The sequence below is a fragment of the Podarcis cretensis genome (genome assembly GCF_951804945.1).
Source record: "Podarcis cretensis genome assembly, chromosome: 5".
In the NCBI taxonomy this organism is placed as follows: Eukaryota; Metazoa; Chordata; class Lepidosauria; order Squamata; family Lacertidae; genus Podarcis; species Podarcis cretensis.
Genome location: NC_137174.1, coordinates 18,559,524 through 18,578,950, shown reverse-complemented (window position 1 = coordinate 18,578,950; position 19,427 = coordinate 18,559,524). Strand labels below are relative to the sequence as shown.

Here is a 19,427-nt window from a genome sequence, read left to right as displayed (position 1 = left end):
TTATAACAGGTGCTGCCAGTGCTTCCTGAAGAAGCCCAGTGCAGTGTTGAGGCAGGAAAAAAATAAATAGGGAGCTTGAGGGGAGGAAAGGCTACTGGTCTCTCATCCATTGGGCTTTGCAGAAGGTGCCAGCAGCAACAAGGCACTTCTTCTGCCTTCCACAGAAACTCAGCACAGGGGCAAATTTTGTTCCCTTCCCTGAGTGCTTTGCACCTGCCACAGAACTTGGCTAAAGGGTTTTGTGGAGATGGACCCCTTCCACTAAAACCACACAATATGTCACTGTGTCCAGATCCAAAGGATCCCTACAGTGATGGCAGGCAGAAGATTGACTGAGATCTGATGGTAGTTTTATCTATACTCTGATTTAGGGGTTGTTATTGTTCCTAATCTGCTTTTTTCCTCCTCACTATTATGTTCATGAGCCTTGCTTCTTTTCTGCAACAAGGTGCCTCTACTTGTTGAGCAAGTACAAATGTTGAAGCAGATATTGCTTCCTGATATTACATTTTTGGAGAAGCTGCATATTTGTTTAATTAATGCCTTTAACCATTATTGTGCCTGGAAGGCAGTGAATGTATTGGTAAGTGGAAAACTGAAATTTTGCCCTCCGTCAGCAGTGCTGTTACATCCAATGTGGATGAGCCACTAAAATCTTCAGGGCCAATTGCAGTGTTGAAATTATTTCTGTTGGTGGATGACTGAACTGGAGTGGTCTGGTGGAATACAACAGGACTTGACTTCATCCATTGGTAGAAAGGCAACAGAGCCTTCCTGTATGCTTTAACTATTCTTGCTTGGGAAGTGAGAGGAGCTAAGAGAAGTTTCGTTTTAATTATGAGTTTGAAAGTTGTCCACATTTCCTCAATGCAGGAACCTTCTGCAAATACACCTGTGCCAAGAAGCTTATCTGCAGATTGTCTCACACAAAGGCATAGTTTAGTGGGCTACTGTAGAGACAGTGGTCTGATGCAGATTGGGGGTGTAGGATTCTCTCCTTCACTTCAGGCTCCCCTCCCCCCCCGCCGTACCCATTTCCAGTATCGGAGATTGATTGAGGGGCAAGAACAGCGTTTGAAATTTGCCAGGTGCATTTTGCACCTGGCTATCGGCCACTTGCAACCAAGTGAAGATCCTTGCATGCAGGGATGGGTGCCTGACGTCTCCACCATCTGGAGGTGCATGCCTGGGGATCCTTGGATCTGGCTTGTTTTCACACACTAGCAACACATCCTGTAGAATTCTATCAGTGATATTTTATCTGCACAATCAGAACAAATTTCAGGAACCCAAAAGTTGTATTGAAAAATATGATTTTTTTGTCTATAATTTTTATTAAGTTTTCTATTTTACAAGTTAAAATAGGTATTCATTAAACAACCATAAAATGTGTGTGACTTCCCTTCTCTTTCCATGGTTCAATTTGCATATCATAAATCCCTGCATATTTTACATAAACTAAACCATTCAGTATTCCATTAATACATCCCTCACAACTTGTGTACACTGTTGAATTTTCTTAATGCTGCCAATGTTTTCAAATGTACACAATTTCCCCCATATATTCAATAAACATTTTCCAATTTTCTTTGAACGTATGCTCTTCTTTTTCTCTTATTCTATATGTTAGGTCCCCAAGCTGCACATATTCTATCAATTTAAGTTGCCATTTTTCTTTAGTTGGGACCTCACTCGTTTTCCATTTTAGGGCTAACAAAACACAGACGTAGTGGCATACATAAATAGTATTTTTTGACACCTGGAAATTTCCATCTGAATTATCCCCAGTAAAAAGGACTCTGGGTTTTTTTTTGGGGGGGGGGGGAAGTACTTTTAAACATTTCTTTTCAATTCGTTATGAATTATTTCCCAATACTCCGTTACCATTTTACAGGTCCACCACATGGTGGTGGAAAAAGAAGACTTTTGAGCCGTCTGGCCCCCAAATGGCAACTGGACATTCTGTTTTGACACCTGCAACCCTGGTTTAATGAACCATTTGGTGCCTAGCTTATATATCTGAGTTTCTAACACTGGGAAGTGCTTGAAGGCACAGACTGTCACCTGCTCGAAAAATCAGCCTATATAACAGAGCACTTATAAACAAGTGTGTCTGCCACTATTATATCTGATTTGACCCTCAAAGCAACTTGCATCCAGTTCCTTAGGGTACACTCCATTCGCAAGGGGTAGTGAAATGAGCTCCAAAGAAAGTCCCAGATCCTGTGCCAACATTTGAGTTTCCATGAGAAACAGCCAATATGGGAAGAATTGTGGAACAATACAACAACCATGTGAGGCAGGGTAGGTTGAGACTTGCCTAAGACTCTCTTGATTCATCTTGGGGGCAGTGAATATAGGGAGGAATCTTGAAGCCCTGTTGAGGGTGCTTGGAGCAAAGTTTCCGGACCACTTCTGACATTTTGAGGAACTTTGCTTTATTATCTGTAATATTTGACCTAGACTTGTTTGGCTAACATTCTTTATTATAGAAATGTCTTACGTAACTTACCATGTTAGATCTGGCATCCCTGCATCAGACCTAGCAAAAAATGGCAAACATGGGCATTAACCCTCTCTCAAACAAGTTGGCGAGGTAAACTGGAGCCGGTTCCCTTCTGTGGTATCTGTTGTGCAAATACCTCAAAGGCATATTCACCCTCTAGTGGAGACACTATTTCACACAAAGGACACCTCCTTGTGAATGTGGTGGCCTCAAAATAAATATTCCTGAGGTGCTTTTAGCGATGACTTGAGTAGGATGTAGACACTATGGGGCAGCTAAGTGGTAACATGTCTCTCAAGTTAATTTCCAGTTCCAGCAATCCTTGAGGACGCACGCTGCTGGGTTTCTTTCTCCAAAGGATTTTAAATTGTGCATTTGGGATTATAGAGCCTGTATATCTTTGCCGTTTTCATCTGCCTGGGTCAGAATGAGAATTGGGAATAATAATAATAATAATAATAATAATAATAATAATTTATTAATACCCCACCCATCTGGTTTTGTTGGAAACCACTCTGGGTGGCTTCCAACATAACATTAAAAATACAATAAAACATCAGGCATTCAAAACTTCCCTAAATATTGTGGATTTTGCTGCCACAGATTAATATGGCTACCTCTCCGACAGTTTTTATTCTAAACTGTCATCTTCGTTAGTGCTGACAGAGCCATGTGTTAGATTTGGGGAGGCTCCTTCATTCTGAGGTGAATTTTTTTCGGGTAAACATTTCATATGCTTTTAACTGATGCAACTTTCTTCTAAATAACTGTGGGAGTTGTTTTCCTATGGTGGTGCTGAGGGAAATCTGTTCTGAGGGGAACATTTAGGCACCTTTACAGATCCCCATGGTTCCTTGGGGTTCCTTGCAAATGTCTTCTTGCCTTTAATTTGGAGTTCAGGCCTACCTGAGTCCCTCACCCTGAGGACAAACCTTCGCTTTGTGACTGGGTCACTGCAACTCCTGAAGAGGTGACTTGTCTTTTTCTGTATGTTAGATATAAATGATTTTGAGGAGATATGGAGGGTGTTTGTAGAATTTGTACTGTTAAAACGGAAAGGGGTCAAACCACCGCAAGAGGTGTTGAAATTTTGGGAGGTTGGATAGTTACAATGGAATGGTCTCAGTGGTAGGGTGCACATTTTTATTCTTATTTATTTAGGATTATTACTTTGTCAAAATACAATTAAAAATTTTTAAAAAATAACTTTTATAAAAAAGCCAAGGAAAGCATTTCTGCATATCTATAGGATAAAGAAAATGCATATATTCTGACTGTGTCATGTTTGTTTCCATTTGGCTTAGCCTAAGGCCCTTTCCCTCAGCCAGCCGTCTCCTTATTTAGAGTATAGTTAATGAAGGAATTTAGGGCAAACACAATTAAATTACAGGCTTGTTTGGCGACAGCCAATCATCTCTTTGAATGCTCTTGCTGGAGTTTAAAGTGATAAACAGTTTACTGTGCTTTGAATATGTGGACAGGAACCAAAATGTTAAGGCTTCTGCTCTCCTTTGTGAGTATTCTGTGTTTGTAACGTTTAATGCCGTGCGGTCAGAGAAGGGTTGCTATTTGCCGTATCACTGTCAAGATAGCTGCATAAAATCATCATGGTTATTTGGATAGTATTATGGCGTACATAGAAGAAAATGTGCATGTGTGTGTAGTTGGCACAAAATCTAGGATTTTGGGAGGCACATTGATTTTAACGAGAAATGTCATGGGCAGTCTTCTTTCTCTGTGTGTCCTTTGGGGCTTTGTTTGAAGTGAGAATGGGGGTGCTTTTTGAGGGGGGGGGTTAGACCCTTAGCTAGCCTGGAAGCCACTTGCAGTCCTCCAGAGCTGGCCCTACAGTAGAAGGAGACTTGAGAAGTTTGGCAGGACATGGCCTGTTTTTCTATCACAAGTAATACTTTTATTATATATGTTGCATTTATTATTTGTGTAGCTCCACTAGGGCATGTGGTAGGGGCCAGTCTGCTAGTGACACATGGCTATAGCTGCCTGGGTAGCTCAGCTGATTAGAGCATAGTGCTGATAGCGCCAAGTTTGCAGGTTCAGTCCCCATACGGAACAACTGCATATTCCTACATTGCAGCGGGTTGGGCTAGATGATCCTCAGGGGCCCTCCCAACTCTACAATTCTATGATATTGAGGTTGCCCAGGGTCAGTCCTACAGAAATCCAGCAAGGGTGAATGCCCCCTGGCTAGCAAGGGGAATGGCAGCACAATCTTCTTCTTTCTGAGTTGTAGAAAATTGAAGAGGAGCTAAGAAGAAGCTGGAGCTTCTTAGGCTGTTCATTTCAGTTATTTACCTTTTCCAAATTCCATTGTAATTGAGCAAAGACCCAATCTAACTCCTGAGCTCCCTCTGCACCTGTCGCAGGCAACCGCAAAGTAGTGGCTACCTAGTAAGCCAAGCCAACATTAGGGGATGCCAAATATTTTTGGCTGTGCTACCATTCAAATCCCAGTTACTTACTTTGCACCTTTGAGTCAAATACAGAATTGCAACTAAGGAGCTGGAAGCCAGTTTTAGCTAAGCTACCTAAAAAAGCCAGGTCCCTGCTCCAAGGAGAAGGTGTGGTGTAAAGGCGAGGATAAGCAAATGCAGTTTTGTTGCCCAGCAACTGTTATGACTTAAATAAGAGTTGCTGGGCAACTAGGCGCTCCTGATAAGTCTTGAGTTATGGATGACTCATCTCAGTTGTCACAATTTTTTTTATGTCTTCATTGGTAAAACATACCTCTAGTTATGAACTTAATTCGTTCCGGAGGTCCGTTCTTAACCTGAAACTATTCTTAACTAGAGGCGTGCTTTCGCTAATAGGGCCTCTTGCTGCCGCTGTGCTGCCAGCACATGATTTCTGTTCTCATCCTGGGGCGAAGTTCTCAACTCGAGGTAACTCTTCTAGGTTAGCGGAATTTGTAACCTGAGGCGTTTGTAACTCGAGGTACCACTGTACTTCTGAATAATGTACATTAGGCTGCAAGTCCCATTTTGCTCAATGAACCTCTCTAGTAGCAGACATAGGATTGCAGCTTTACTTAATTGCTTTGGCAGAGTTAAAAATAATAGTGAAGTTACTAAATTGAGGGCATTGTGTCTGACAGCCTTGTAGGTTGGCTGGGAATACCAAACGGAAATGTGTATTGGATGACAAAGCAAAACTTTTGCTCAAAACACACACACTCTGTCTTGATGATGTGGTTTTTTTCTGAGTCATAGCTCTGATGCATTGCAGTTATTAAAGCATGACCAAATAAAAAATTAACATCTTGAAGGACAAAACCTGAATCTGTGTTCTTAGCGTTAGCAGTTTCTTGATACAGATTTGGAGATAGGAGTTCTGTATATACATTTTAACAATCTTGCCTCTAGACTCCCAGATATCATCATCATTATATGAAATGCGCTAGTCTGGTTTTTTCCAGTTTAAGTAACCGAACCTTGAGATGATTGCATGTGTCACTTGCTATTGGCTTGCTGGTGCAAATAGATCAGTCACTTTACTGCATTCATCAGCTGAATATATAGAAGAAAACTGAGGGAGTGGGCAAGGTGTATTATCACACTGCTTTGTCACAAGTTCATACAGCATAATTTACTTCCTCATTGACAACCATGGTGGGAAAAGAGAATGTCTTGGTTTGCATATAGTATCATGAAGATGAGGTTTTGAAGCAGAGGTTGAATGGCCATCTGTCATGGATGCTTTTGTTGATTCCTGCAGTGCAGGGGGTTAGACTAGATGACCCTCAGGGGTATCTTCCACCTCTACAGTTCTATGATTCTATGAGCAGCAACAAGTCTCAAGCTTATGTACTCTGCTCCCCTGTCTTAGAACGTGGCTACAGTAAGATCAGAAGCTTCCAGTTCCATTTTAGTGTTACATATTAACCCTAAACTGTGGTTAATCTTAACAATAGTTGGTGAAATGAAATGGTTCAAAGATTCATTCATTCATTCATTCATTCATTCATTCATTCATTTATATCCTTTTCCCAGGCCAGGATTCAAGGTGGCTTGCGCAAGTTAACACACATAAAATACAGAAAGCTAAAAACATATAAAAGATAATAGTTAAAAAGTGATGAAACCATAACAGGATTAAAACCGCCCCCAAATTAAACTTTTTTTTAACAGCTTAGTAAAACTTCTGATAAAAAACTTTAAAAGTACCAGAAAAAAATGTAATGTGTTCCTACCCCCCACCTCTCAGGGCTCATTCTCCTTGCAAGTCAGTTTTAAGAGAACATTTTATAACACCACAACACAATAATAATATAAAATACAAATACAGAATTAAAAGTCTGCGGTTAACTCCCCCCATAGCAAATTAGCTAAATACAGCCAGGAATAAAAAATGTTTTCAAAGTTATTTTAAAAGCCATCAATGATGACGCCATACCAGGAAGATTTCTGGTTGTAGCAGTAGTGGCTCCTGGTAACATGTTGTGAGGAGCAAAGGAATCCCCTTCTGAAAAAGGGTGCTACTTTGCTTGGCTGGCGCGTATAAGGATGAATCTCCTAGGCAGGGTCAGAACATCCTTTTCTGGGATTTGCAAGGTTCTCTTCAGTAGTGTGTTATGTTTTTGGGGGGATTTCAGTATGCTCCCAAATGAAACGCAGTGAGGGGTTCCATTGGGCATATTTGCAGATCAAATTATTAGAGAATGCATTTATAAGACCACGCACTATTGACTGGCTCTGGGACCTGTTAATGTCTTGTGTTCATATGTCAGGGGGAAAACCAATTTTGCACTTGGACTACACTGAAGGTGTTCAGGTTTTAGCTAAAGGTGCAAAGAGTCAGGGAACCATAACATGTTTTTGTGGACTACATTGGAGGTATGAAGTGTTATCCTAAGTTACAGGTGCGTGCATGCACACACACAGCTGGAGAAAATAATAAACACCAAGGTTAGTGGGAAATGAAATGTGAAAAACTGTAGGCAGTGACAATTCACAAAACAGTGGTTGATAACACAGACATTGTGGCATTGGTCTGCCAATTAGCACACAATGCGTTGGAAATCCACTGCCTCAGATTAGTCTGAAAGTAATAGTATTGACATCTCTTGATGTAAACTCAGCGGTCTCCCTGTAAACTCAGCGGTCTCCCAGCGGTCTCCCTGTCTATGAGTCCAGATGATAAAGATGTCATCAGTATATGGGGGAAGTTTTTTTTGGAACAGGAACTGGGAAAGTAGTGTTCTGAGAGAGCCATGAAGATGTTGGCGCCATGCTTGTTCCTGTGACAGTGCCACTGATTCTAAAGAAACATATTCTCCATAAAGCTGAAGATTTAGCTATGTGTTTCTAATACCTTAATTGTTCCTGTGCTACCGTATTTCGTGAATCTCATGCGTCATCGAACCTAATGTGCACCTCAATTTTCAAAACCTTGAAACCCAAAAAATATTTGCTGGTGAATGTAAATGCATCATCAAAACTAATGTGCAGTCTAATTTTTGTGACATAATTTGGCCAAAAAAGGTGTGCATTACATTCGAGTTAATATGGTAATAGCAAACTATTTCACCAAGTGTGGGTTTTTGTGTTGCCACAATGGAAACATCCATGCACAGAAAGGAGGTATCTCCAGGCTTTGTGGGAGGAGAGTTTTGCAGAAGTTTCAAACAACTATTGTAGGGATGAGGGGAGGTGGGGGGCAGTTTATTGAGAACTGAGCCTATCTTGTTGCAGGGGTGTGTGGAAATGGAATGGAATACTTTGAAACAAGGTGTGACTGGCTTGCTGGAACTCTGAACAGGAGCGTCTTGCGCGATAACATTTTGCTGCAGATTCTGCTCCTTTTAATTTAATCTATGTTTTGTTGCTGCTGTTTTCTACTGGTGATAAAATGAATCACTATTTAATTCTGTTGCTGTAATGTTGATGGTGGGTTTAGTATAATGAATTGTTGAGAATTTGATTATTCAGATTGTTCCGTGATTTGATAGTTTTGAGTATTCACTTTTGTAACAAACTTGATTTCTCATACAATATTCCATTGTACCAGTTTGAATGCAGTAATTGCACGGAAAGCATATATAAATAAATCTCACTTGACTTGGAATAAATTAGATGATGTGGGTTTTGTCTGAATTTGCTCGATATATTATTATTATTATTCTTGCTGCATTGGTGATTATGCAGAATTTGGGGCCTTTGCAGAGAGGCAATATAAGCCATGAAGCAGCACATTCCACATTCCCTGAGTGCTGAAGGGAATAAATATATGAGGACCCCGAAAACTTGGGTTCATTGTCACACACCATGGACTTTCCCTCCATTTTTCCAATGAAAGGAATTTGCAATATCAAGAAAATTTAAAAACATGGCATGAAATATTTTCTCTTAAAATGACCAGTGTAATGCTTTTAAAGGCAAGGTTTTAAAATGTTGTTTAAGCTTGCCCACTACCCCTTTAAAATGCTTTCAAATAACTATACTGTATAAGACAATCTAGTACTACAATTCCTATATACTATAAACTTGGGCAGCTCTCAAATCAACTCACCTGATTTCTCCATCATCTGCAGCATGTTGAAGAAACAGATAGATGTGTGTTTAGAAAAAAACAACCACCAAAATCAAGACACAATAATTTCACGTTTCTTTCTTTCTTCAGTTCAGACTGAAGAAACACGCGAGAGAATTATATCAAATAACATGATTTGGTTTTTATGTGACTCAGTAACATGATGCAGTTTTTAGTTGTCCTGTGTTCCATTTAATGTCTGCATGTAGAAGTTTGAGAACCAAGGTACCACTGTATACAGTTCAAGTTCATTTGTTCAAAGCTATACATAGTTAGCATTAACCAGTTGTTAAAGCAGACGACACTGTGTAGACCATGATAGACTCTCCTTCCTTGGAGATTTTTAAGCAGAGGTTGGATGGCCATCCGCCCTGCATGATCTAGTTAATGTTTTTAAGTTGTATTTCAATCAACTTGTTTTTATTATTGGTTGTTAGACGCCCTGAGCCCGGTCTTGGCTGGGGAGGGTGGGGTATAAATAAAATTTATTATTATTATTATTATTATTATTATTATTATTCCTCCATTGCGAGAGGGTTGGACTAGAGGACCTTTGGGGTCCCTTCCAACTCTACAATTTTATGATTTTATAATGCTAACTGGTCTGTATATTTTGGCTGCATTCACATAGCAATTTGTTCTGTTTTCATAACTTTTCCCTAACCCTAAGTTCTGCATTATATGTGGGCTTCCAAATGATGTAAAAGCTGTTTCTGGAACTATAGTGGAATATAGTGCATGTTTATTTGCTTGGGGGGGGGCGGGACTTGATGGAAATGACTGTTAAACTTGTGCTCTGTTCCACAATACTTCTGGAAGTGGCTTTTACATCATGTGAAAGCTCATATATACTGTAGAAATAGGAGGAAAGTTGCAAAAATGGAAAAAAGCTGTCGTGTGAATGCAGACTTTGTTATTTGAAGCTAGAAACTCTGTGTGTGTGTGTGTGTGTGTGTGTGTGTGTGTGTGTATAGTTGGGGATTTGGATATTACTATTAATTGGGGTGGCAAATGCTCCCCTTACTCCCCTGTGGATGTCTATGGGTGACTATTACACATTTCAGATTCTAGAGTGTTGTATGCTCTGTGTTTTGTTCGTGTAAATTGATCAATTCATTCACAACACCAAGGGTAGAAACTTGAGACAAAATTAGCTGTGATTTCCAGGAAGCCAAACTGTACGCTGCATAATGCATGCAGGAACACTTCAGATATGCTGCTGCTTCTTTGTTAGAAGCCATCTTGAACACTGGATGAAAGCAGGGAATGCATCTCTTTTTGAAAGAAAATAAACAAATACTCCCTTGGTTTTAGCTCTCTTAGCATTGCACTGCCTTATTTAATTGGGGCTGTTTAAGTAGAAATCTTTTTTTTTTGGGGGGGGGGGTTAAATGCCTGCAGGTGGCTTTGTAGAAGGGAGTCTTGTTTGCTATAAATTTCCTTGGTTTGGAGCAAAGTGTATTGCTAATCATTAAAGCACTCTTTTTTCCTATTTGCTTCTTCTGTTGCCTCTCTCTGCGTGGGTGCTTAAAATGCCTAACAAAAAGTGGCTTGAAAATACCGGTACGTTAGGTGTAAAACCATAGAACCACCATCCATTTACTCTCTATAAATGGAATTTTAATGTGTCATTGATCCATCACACTTAGAGCAGGAACATTGCATTGAAAAAGATACCATGTAATGTATGTTCTGTTTCAACTTAAAATAGGGTCAGTTCTTTTTTAATGTATTTACATAAATATATTTGATTACAAGGCAGACAGTCCCCATGACCCCAAGACTGGCTCTGCTTAACTTATATAGTCATGATACGTTGCCAGTAAGAAACAAAAACTGATAACACATATATTACCGTAACTGCTGCAAGAAAAACTATTGTCAGAACATGGAAATCATTACAGTTATTAACTATGGACCAATGATATAATGCAGTTCACAAACAGCATTATTGGAAAAACTGACATAAAAATTAAACGCAGTGAGGCCAAAAGAAACATGACAATTTTTATGCAGTCTGGTGTGATGATGATGATGATGATGATGATGATGATGATGGATTACACAAATAATGAGGCATTTCATACAATTATAGAACAGTACCACAGTCTGGCATGCATGAAGTATATATTTTAATTTCCCCCCTCCCCCCCATAATTTCACATAAAAGCTAATTGTTATTGATGCAAAATACTTATGCTCACAATCTAAGCAAATACACATCGTTATGCATCATTTCATATTGGTAATAATTGTTGTAATTTTGCTATATACACCTTTACACAACTTTGTGAATATATTCACAAATGTTTGCCTGAGTGTTTTATTGTTTTTAATTTTATGTGATTGTCGCATCCCCCAATGTAAACAAAGATATATCTCAAAAGCAGCCATGTTAAACAGTTTAAAGATGAAAAGGAATACAAACTCTGCTGCCAAACATATCAGTTTTTGCTTGAGTCTCTGTTTATGGGGCATGCCATTTCTGTTCTGCCTCTGGGACTGCCAGACATCTGCATGAGCACAGATTGCTTATAGGGTCCTTCTAGACAAGCTTAAACATAGCAGTTGTTTCACTAATTCTTGAGGACTAGTGCTCATATAGTTTTGCCCGGTGTGTGTCACATGCTATGTTTAGGCCCTATAAATGCTAAGCCTTATGTGTAGATGTCTGATGGTGGAATAGACACATGTAATTTGGCTCCCCCTAGTATGTAGGCTGTATACACTTTGCTTCAAGTCAGATACTGCACCAAATCATTGTTTGAACTCAAACATAGCTTAGAAATGTGTGGGCAAACCTGCACTTGCTTCCATGCTTTGATTTTCTCTCTGCTTACCTGTCCAATTGATAGTGGCCTCCAAGGGCAGAGCAATGACTGTTAACTATGGTTTGTCTGTTTCAGGCATCACACTAAACTGCAGTTAAGCTTTCCTTACCATAGTTTGGTGTAGTGTCTGAATTAAGCCTCCTAGCATTATCCAGGCACAATGTTTTTTGCCTCCTCTGAGCAGAGTCCCAAAGGTGGAGCTTTAATATTCCTGAATGATAGCTAATAGGCTGGACACATTTGAACAATTTTGGACAGAAATCTGTGGCATCAGAAAGCCAACGTGTATTATGTGTAAGTTCTAAACATTTTACCTCCCTGATCTCAGTAGTTAGAACACTCGCACCATTGCTAAATCCTGTAAGGTATCTTTACATCAGTAGTTCTCAAAGGGAGTGGCAGGAGAGACTATCAAGTGTGGCAGGAAGATTCAAGGACAATCAAAGAAACATTTAAACATTTCATTGTAGTACAAAATAGTATGGAATAGGATAGCATCACATATTTTTTTTTATTTGCAGATTATGGATAGATACCTTTTCAAAATGAGAGCAAGAACATGAAGCGATACTGAGGACAATCCTAGTTGTGTTTTCCAGGGTATCAATTAAAAAATTGTGGCATGCGCATTTTTTTATTCTGAAAGTGTGGCCCAGAGAAAAAACTTTGAGAACCACTCCTTTACGTGAACAACCGCTGAAGTAGTCATTACACGGATAATAAACTACAGTGGTTATCAGCTACAACTAGAGTACAACAGTCTCCCCATTCATGCAAATCAACCCAAACAGGGCGTAATTACAGCTGGCATTAAGCCACTGATTATATATCTGTGCTGTAGTTTAAATTAGTATAGCTGGAACAGAAAGCAACTTCTGTGCAAAAAATTATGTAACCAGTATGGTGGCGGTGGAAGGAGGGAGAAAATGCTCTTCACTTAATTTACTACATTTTTAAAAAATAATTGTTATAAAATTCTTATAATGGAACAAGCATTATTTGAGTTCTAAGTGGAACACTGGCCACTATCTTGGCTGCTGTGCTTTGGATCATTTGAAGTTTCTGAGTATCCTTCAAGGGCTGCATCACAAAGTGCTTTGTAGTAATTCAGTTTGGAGTGTGGAGTGCAGTTATGCTCATTAGCCACCCCAACCTTCCACCTCAAATGCTTCTAAGAAGTGAAGCCCCCAACAGAAATTAGTAGAATTACCAGGCCGTGTTACTCAGGGATGAAGATGCTAGCAAGTATCTTTCTGTGCATCTTTCTCCCCTGGCTTCCGTAGTGAGCATACCCCAAGCCCAGATCCCACCCCCCAAAGGCAACATTAGTGAGAATGCGGCTCCTGTTGCCCTCCAGGCATGATAGCAAAGAGTTTCTATCTGTTGTTGAGTGGGGGAGAGGCAATAATACTGGCTTTTTCTCCCCTGTTAACTCCAATGCAATTTGGTAGTTGGTAGAGCATGAGACTCTTAATCTCAGGGTCGTGGGTTCAAGCTTCACATTGGGCATTGCAAGGGGTTGAACAAGATGATCCCTTGTGGCCCCTTCCAACTCTACAACTCTGATTCTGTGTCCTTCCCTAATCTGAAGCACCTTCCTCCCCACCTCTCAGTGACATGATAGTCCCCATTTTCAGTTCTGTCAGGGTTTACCTTGCATCTCAATCTCAAGGACATGCTGTGTGTGTGTTTTGTGCCCCCATTCCCCACCCCTTTGAAGACATGAAAGGTGTGTGGAGGAAGGCTCTCATTCCCCTACCTGCCAGGGATGTAGGGAAGTATCCTCTCTCCAAATAGGTAAGAGTCCAACAGGGACAGAGAGAGACACACACTATCCCTAGCGCATCACATTTACATGCCCAAACTTAAGTGATGGAGAGGGGTTGGGAGAGAAAGAAATAAAAGTGGGAGAAGATATATTGAACAGTTGTAAACTGTTGTATATGCAACTGAATAATAATCCTCCTTGAATGCATGCTTTGGAAAACTGAGCAACAGGCTGAGTTATGAGATCATTGTCTATGTCAAGTTTGGTCCATGTACTGAGGTTGCTGTTAGTATGGCCAAGTGTAGAATTCAAAATGGGACTCTAAATGACACAGGTCGTCTTCTGTGATTTCTTGCTCTTGGTGACTAAGTCACATAGTTGTTATACTGTAATGAGAACTGTGAGTATTATCTTCAGACTTCAAAGCTCTCCACATGCCCATTAATCTTTCCATCTCCACTTGTGCAGGAACTCCCCTTGCACCCCTCTATTTAGATTCACCACGTGTGTCACCTGGGTTAAATTGTGCACAGCAGCCTGGTGTTGCTTTGATAACTTTGTGATTAAAGTTACCTGGGATTAAAGGACATGGAGAAGACTGAGTGAAATTGATTTACAGTGCATTCCTAACCATTACATTGCATTTAATGGGGCTTTCTTACAGGGTGCAGCCTTAGTTTCATTTGTCCACAGACAGTTTTTCCGGGTCATGTGGCCAGCATGACTAAGCTGCTTCTGGCGAAACCAGAGCAGCGCACGGAAACGCCATTTACCTTCCCGCTGGAGCAATACCTATTTATCTACTTGCACTTCGACATGCTTTCGAACTGCTAGATTGGCAGGAGCAGGGACCGAGCAATGGGAGCTCACCCTGTCGCAGTGATACCTTTCAATTGGCAAGCCCTAGGCTCAGTGGTTTAGACCACAGCGCCACCCGCGTCCCAAAAGAGGGGTAGGAAGCTTTTAACAAGAATCCATATTTCTTTTGTTCCCACTCGCCCAGTAGTGACGTGATTCTCAGGCCTTTTCCATTCAGTTCTTGAAACAAGCCAATACTTCTGGGAAAACTTATCTCTCTTCTTCTGCTTTGTAGGGTCAGCTGACTTGTTGGTTGAAGTTGTAGCTGAAAAACATGGTGATGGTGTCAAATGTGCGTCCTGGCACTTGCATCATTACGGAGAAGGAAATTTGAATGCAGCTGAAGGTTTTAAAAGGCATCTCTTGTTTTGAAGTTTCAGAGATGCCTAAGGAAATAGGGCATGTGTGAAGAAACGCTAATGCCAAGGTTATTTGTGGGTCATGGGATTGTGCGGCTGCCCTGTAGGCTCTGCGTGAAAAGCATTTTGAGCTAGTGGTGGGTGTAATTTCGTTAGTTTACTGTTGCACATTTTAAGGAAGTTGTAGCAAGATGATGTTTTACGGCAGCTTCCTCCCCTTCCCCTTTTAAGATGATAGATCAAAGTGTGGCTTGATATTTTTAAGTTCATATTTTATTATACATTATTTCTGTTGTAGCAATTTCCAGCATTAAACAAATCTGTTCTTCATGAAAGACCTTATTCGATCTAAGACCCCTTTCCTCTCTCAATCCTATGGAGCAAGTAAGTTTTAAAAGTCCTGTGTTATTCCACCTTTTCAGTAACCAGTCTTATAACTGCAGACATTATGCTGGTTTTCCATGGGCAGTCAACCTTTTGGCAGAAATTATCTGAAGAACTATCTGTTCCACCTGGGGCTTATTCCAAGTTTCTTCAAGTACGCCTACAATATAATCATTGGATCCATTTGCAATCTTTCTTTGGCACCTGCCCCCTGGGTCGCCGTGGCCTCAAAAGTAGCTTGTGCAACTTCCACCAGTCCCCTGCCACTCCCAAATTACCGTATTTTTCCATGTATAAGATGCCCCCTAATTTTTTTAACCGAAAATTAAGAAATTAAGTGTTTGAGCTTTTGGGGGGAGTGGAGAAAGCCACTTCTGCCAATCGCTCACCCGCCTGCCCGCCACTGCCGATCGCTTGCCACAGCCATTGCCGATTGCAGCCCTCACCGCAGCCACCAATTGTCTGCCCGCTCCCCGCCACCAGCAGCCCACTTGTCGCAGCCGCCAATTGCCTGCCCGCCTCACCACAGCCACCAGTTGCCTTCCCAATTGCTGCAGCCACAGCCAGTCACCCACCCAATCACTGCTGCCAGTCTCCTGCTTGCTGCTGCCATTAATCACACGTCCCCCTTCTGTGTTCACTATCAGTGTATGAGACGACACCCAATTTTAGCATTTTTTTTTTAGCAAAAAGCATAGTCATACATGGAAAAATATGGTTGTTTTTTGCAGAAACAGTAGCAACGAGTGTAAAAAATTAAGTTTCCCCACTGTATATTCTGTGTACGTAAGTGTCTGCCAGGAGGTGGGGATCCAACCTGCATAGCCAAAAAGGAGTGAGATCATAATGGTGTTGGCACTGCAAACACATCAGGTAGTAAGCACTAAGCTATGGATGCCAGTCTCTGTTTGATTATGTCCCCACTTGATAATTCCCTGTTTGGGGCTTTGTGGGAAGGCGCTGTGAAAACTGTTTCTAAAGATGGCCATTGTTTTGATCCCCTGTCTGCTGCTAAGTGCAGAGTGTCTGGCACATCTTTCTCTCTAGTGTTTGCTTCCCAAATCACATCCCCATTCTAAAGCCACTCATTTATATGTTTTTCATTCATTCCTCCTTAGCTTTGCCTAGGTGTTGCTTTGCCTTTATTGCAATTCTTGATTTTCATTAATCTGCTCCCTCTGTCTGTCTCACTGTGTTTGTTCCTCATCCTTTATTTTCCCTAGAAGCTGGTGTTCCTAAGGTTAACCTTTTGTTGCTGGGGCTCCCCTGAGACCTTGGCAACCATTGTTGCCTGGGATCAACAAATTGTATCTGGGCTTGATAGCCAACCACAATTTCTGCTAACCAGTGGGGATATAGCAAAAGTCACCCTGAGCACATGCAGAGTGTCTTTCCTTCTCCACTGAGCAACTAAAATCTGCTCTTTCCCACCAACCCCAAAATTAAGGAAAAGAGCTTATGGGTCAAGACTGTATTGTTTCCCTCTTCCCACAAAGTGTAAGTCCCTTAACCATCTCCCTCTTTAAATTGAAGCATTGTGCTTGCCTCCCTAGCTAGTTTAGAGAATACAAACTCCCTCTCCCCAAGCTCTACTGCCCAACCAGCAGCCCTTCATAATTAACAATCCATGCTGACTGTCTTATCCCAGGCAAGCTCTTTATTCTATGCACCCAACTCCAACAATGCAGGAGTTAATTTGCTCCCAGAACAAAACTGTTCTCAGCACCAGCCTAAACAGTGGTGAACACAATCATTTGTTCCATGAGAAGAAGAAAAGAAGAAGAACAACTTGTGTGTGTTTTTTAATGCAGCAAGAGGTCTAGCAATCTCATGTAGTGGATGTAATGCAGGCATTCTCAATGCACTTCTACCTTCTGCTACTGTCAGTGTTAGAAACTCAGATAGGTGCCAAACCAGGGTTTCCTTAAACCAGGGTTACAGTTGCCAAAATGGAATGCCTGCCATTTTGGGGCCACACAGTTCAGAAGTCGCATTTTTCAAGAAAGCTTTTTGGTTCCTGAAATTTGTTCTGATTGTGTGGATAAAATATCACTGATAGAATTCTATATATAAGCGTGCCCTGTCCCCGTATGTTGGTGACCATGTGTCAATTGGACACGACTAACAAGCTTGCCTCCTGGCCCCTACAGCATTCTTAACTGCCAGAATGAAAAATATCCTCTCCTGAGAATGGCGAATGACTTTGTAGAAGTTGGTCCAGCTGCTCCTTCCTGCATACGCATCATTGTCCCCTTCTCTGCTCAGCCACTTCTGCCCCAGTGCTGTTGCTTGCCCTCTAATTTCTCCATCATGTCTTTCCTCCTCTCGTATTCTCCTAATTTGCTCACCAGCTATTGTCTGGGCTGTATCCATACCTGCCCCGCTGTGGATCAAAGGCTGCAAACTAAAGCATGCGGAAGGATAATTTGAAAAGTGCTTCTCCCTCCTTCAGAACTATTACTTAATTAATATGTGCAATTATGCAAGTGGTTAGTGCAATCCTGTATATGACTGCTGCAATCCTATACATGCTTGCCTGGAAGTCCTAGTTACCTTCTGTGTACAAATGCATAAGATAGCATTGTTAAACTTCTATGAATTACTAAGATTTCTTTAATTGGGTGGCAGTATTAACCACAAAAAAGAGCATACAGGACTAAGCAGTTTATTACACTGTATTTTTACACTGAATACAGCCTTGTTACTAGGCCTGCAAAAGTTACAAGCCTGCAAAAAAAATTACTTAACCTACTTTTTACTCGTAAGAGGGACCCATCTCATGAGTAGAAACCGGGGTGGTGAAGAATATTGCGGACTAGAAGCAAATTGAACTGGCAAGGTGTACAGTGGTACCTCAGGTTACGTTACCTTCGGGTAATGTAATTTCAAGTTACGAACGCGGCAAACCCGGAATTCTATACTTCCGGGTTTCACTGCGCACATGCGCAGAAGTGGCACCTCTGAAAATGGACTTTTTGGGATAAGTACGGACCCCTGGGATGAATTAAGTTCGTATCCGGAGGGTCCACTGTAATAGTGTTCTGTTGCTCTTTGTAGTTCCATTCACTTGCCTTCATGGAATGGTTAAATGGAGGACTGCCTCAGCTTTTCTGTTGGATAGATATAATTAGCTCTTTCAGTAGCTTGTAAGTATGTCCAGCTATTTTCATTTATAGTATCTATCCCAATAAATTTGCAACCTCTAGATACAAAATTCACTTCAACAGTGCAATGGTTCTGTGCTGGAAGGCAGGGTCAGTTGTTGTGGGAAAGGATTTCTAGCAGGTAGAGATTTTGAACATTGCTCTGGAAAGATTCCCCAATGCTCTAGAAAATCTTCCCACCCACCGCCCTCAGCAAAGAGTACATTTTCTGTTCTACTACCGCTTGGCTGGCCTATTAGAAGTCTGTAATTCTACACCAATTTACTAATTTTCTGTTAAGGTCACAGCAATTCTTTTTTGTCGCAATACAGGCCTGCATTAAAGCAGTAGGCCAACTGGTTCAACCACTGTGTCTTTGCTAATGTGGAACAAAAGGCCTTTGTTGTGTGCTTGGCTGTCCAAAGTGCATTGTCAGCAGGTTGCTATGTTTCTTTTCTCTCCCCGCCCCCTTTTTAGAGGACCTGTCAGCTGGTATCCCAGTGACTTGGGTTTCAATCTGTTGTGCTGTTTATGATAGGTTTGCGATTAGAAATCAAGCAGACCGTTAGGTGGATTTGACTTGCACTACTTGAAGAAATACTGGTCAGATCCTTCTGCTTTTGCATGAGATCCTGTTGTGTTGTCCTTTTGCATTTACAGTCACTTTTGGACCAAGTTATTACACTCATCGACATTCTAGCTTCATTGATGCTGCCATAATTAGGACTAATCGAGCAAAATCTTTCATCTTTAAAAGCTTGGGATGCGGTTTTAAAAGCATCGACGGTGTTTTGCTTTAAATTTTTATAAGACAAAAAAAGCTGACCTCAAAACAGTATGAATGTTTTAAAGGACAGCTATGGCCATCTGTAGCACTCGTATTTCCAACTCCTGTATATTTTAGTGGTTCATCTATTTACTTCAGTGGATTAATTCCCTTGTCCTCTGAGTTTAGGAGAAGATTCTAAAACACTTTTGGGTGGGTATATATGAAGAGACTCCCCTGGGGTGTCGTGGATAGGGAAGGATTTG

General features: G+C 41.0%; 1 protein-coding gene across 17 annotated transcripts in view; it reads left to right on the top strand.

The window, feature by feature from the left end:
- Nucleotides 1-19,427, top strand: part of LOC307216565 (disks large homolog 5-like) — a 131,579-nt gene that overhangs the window by 2,436 nt on the left and 109,716 nt on the right. The gene's annotated exons all lie outside the window — the stretch shown is intronic.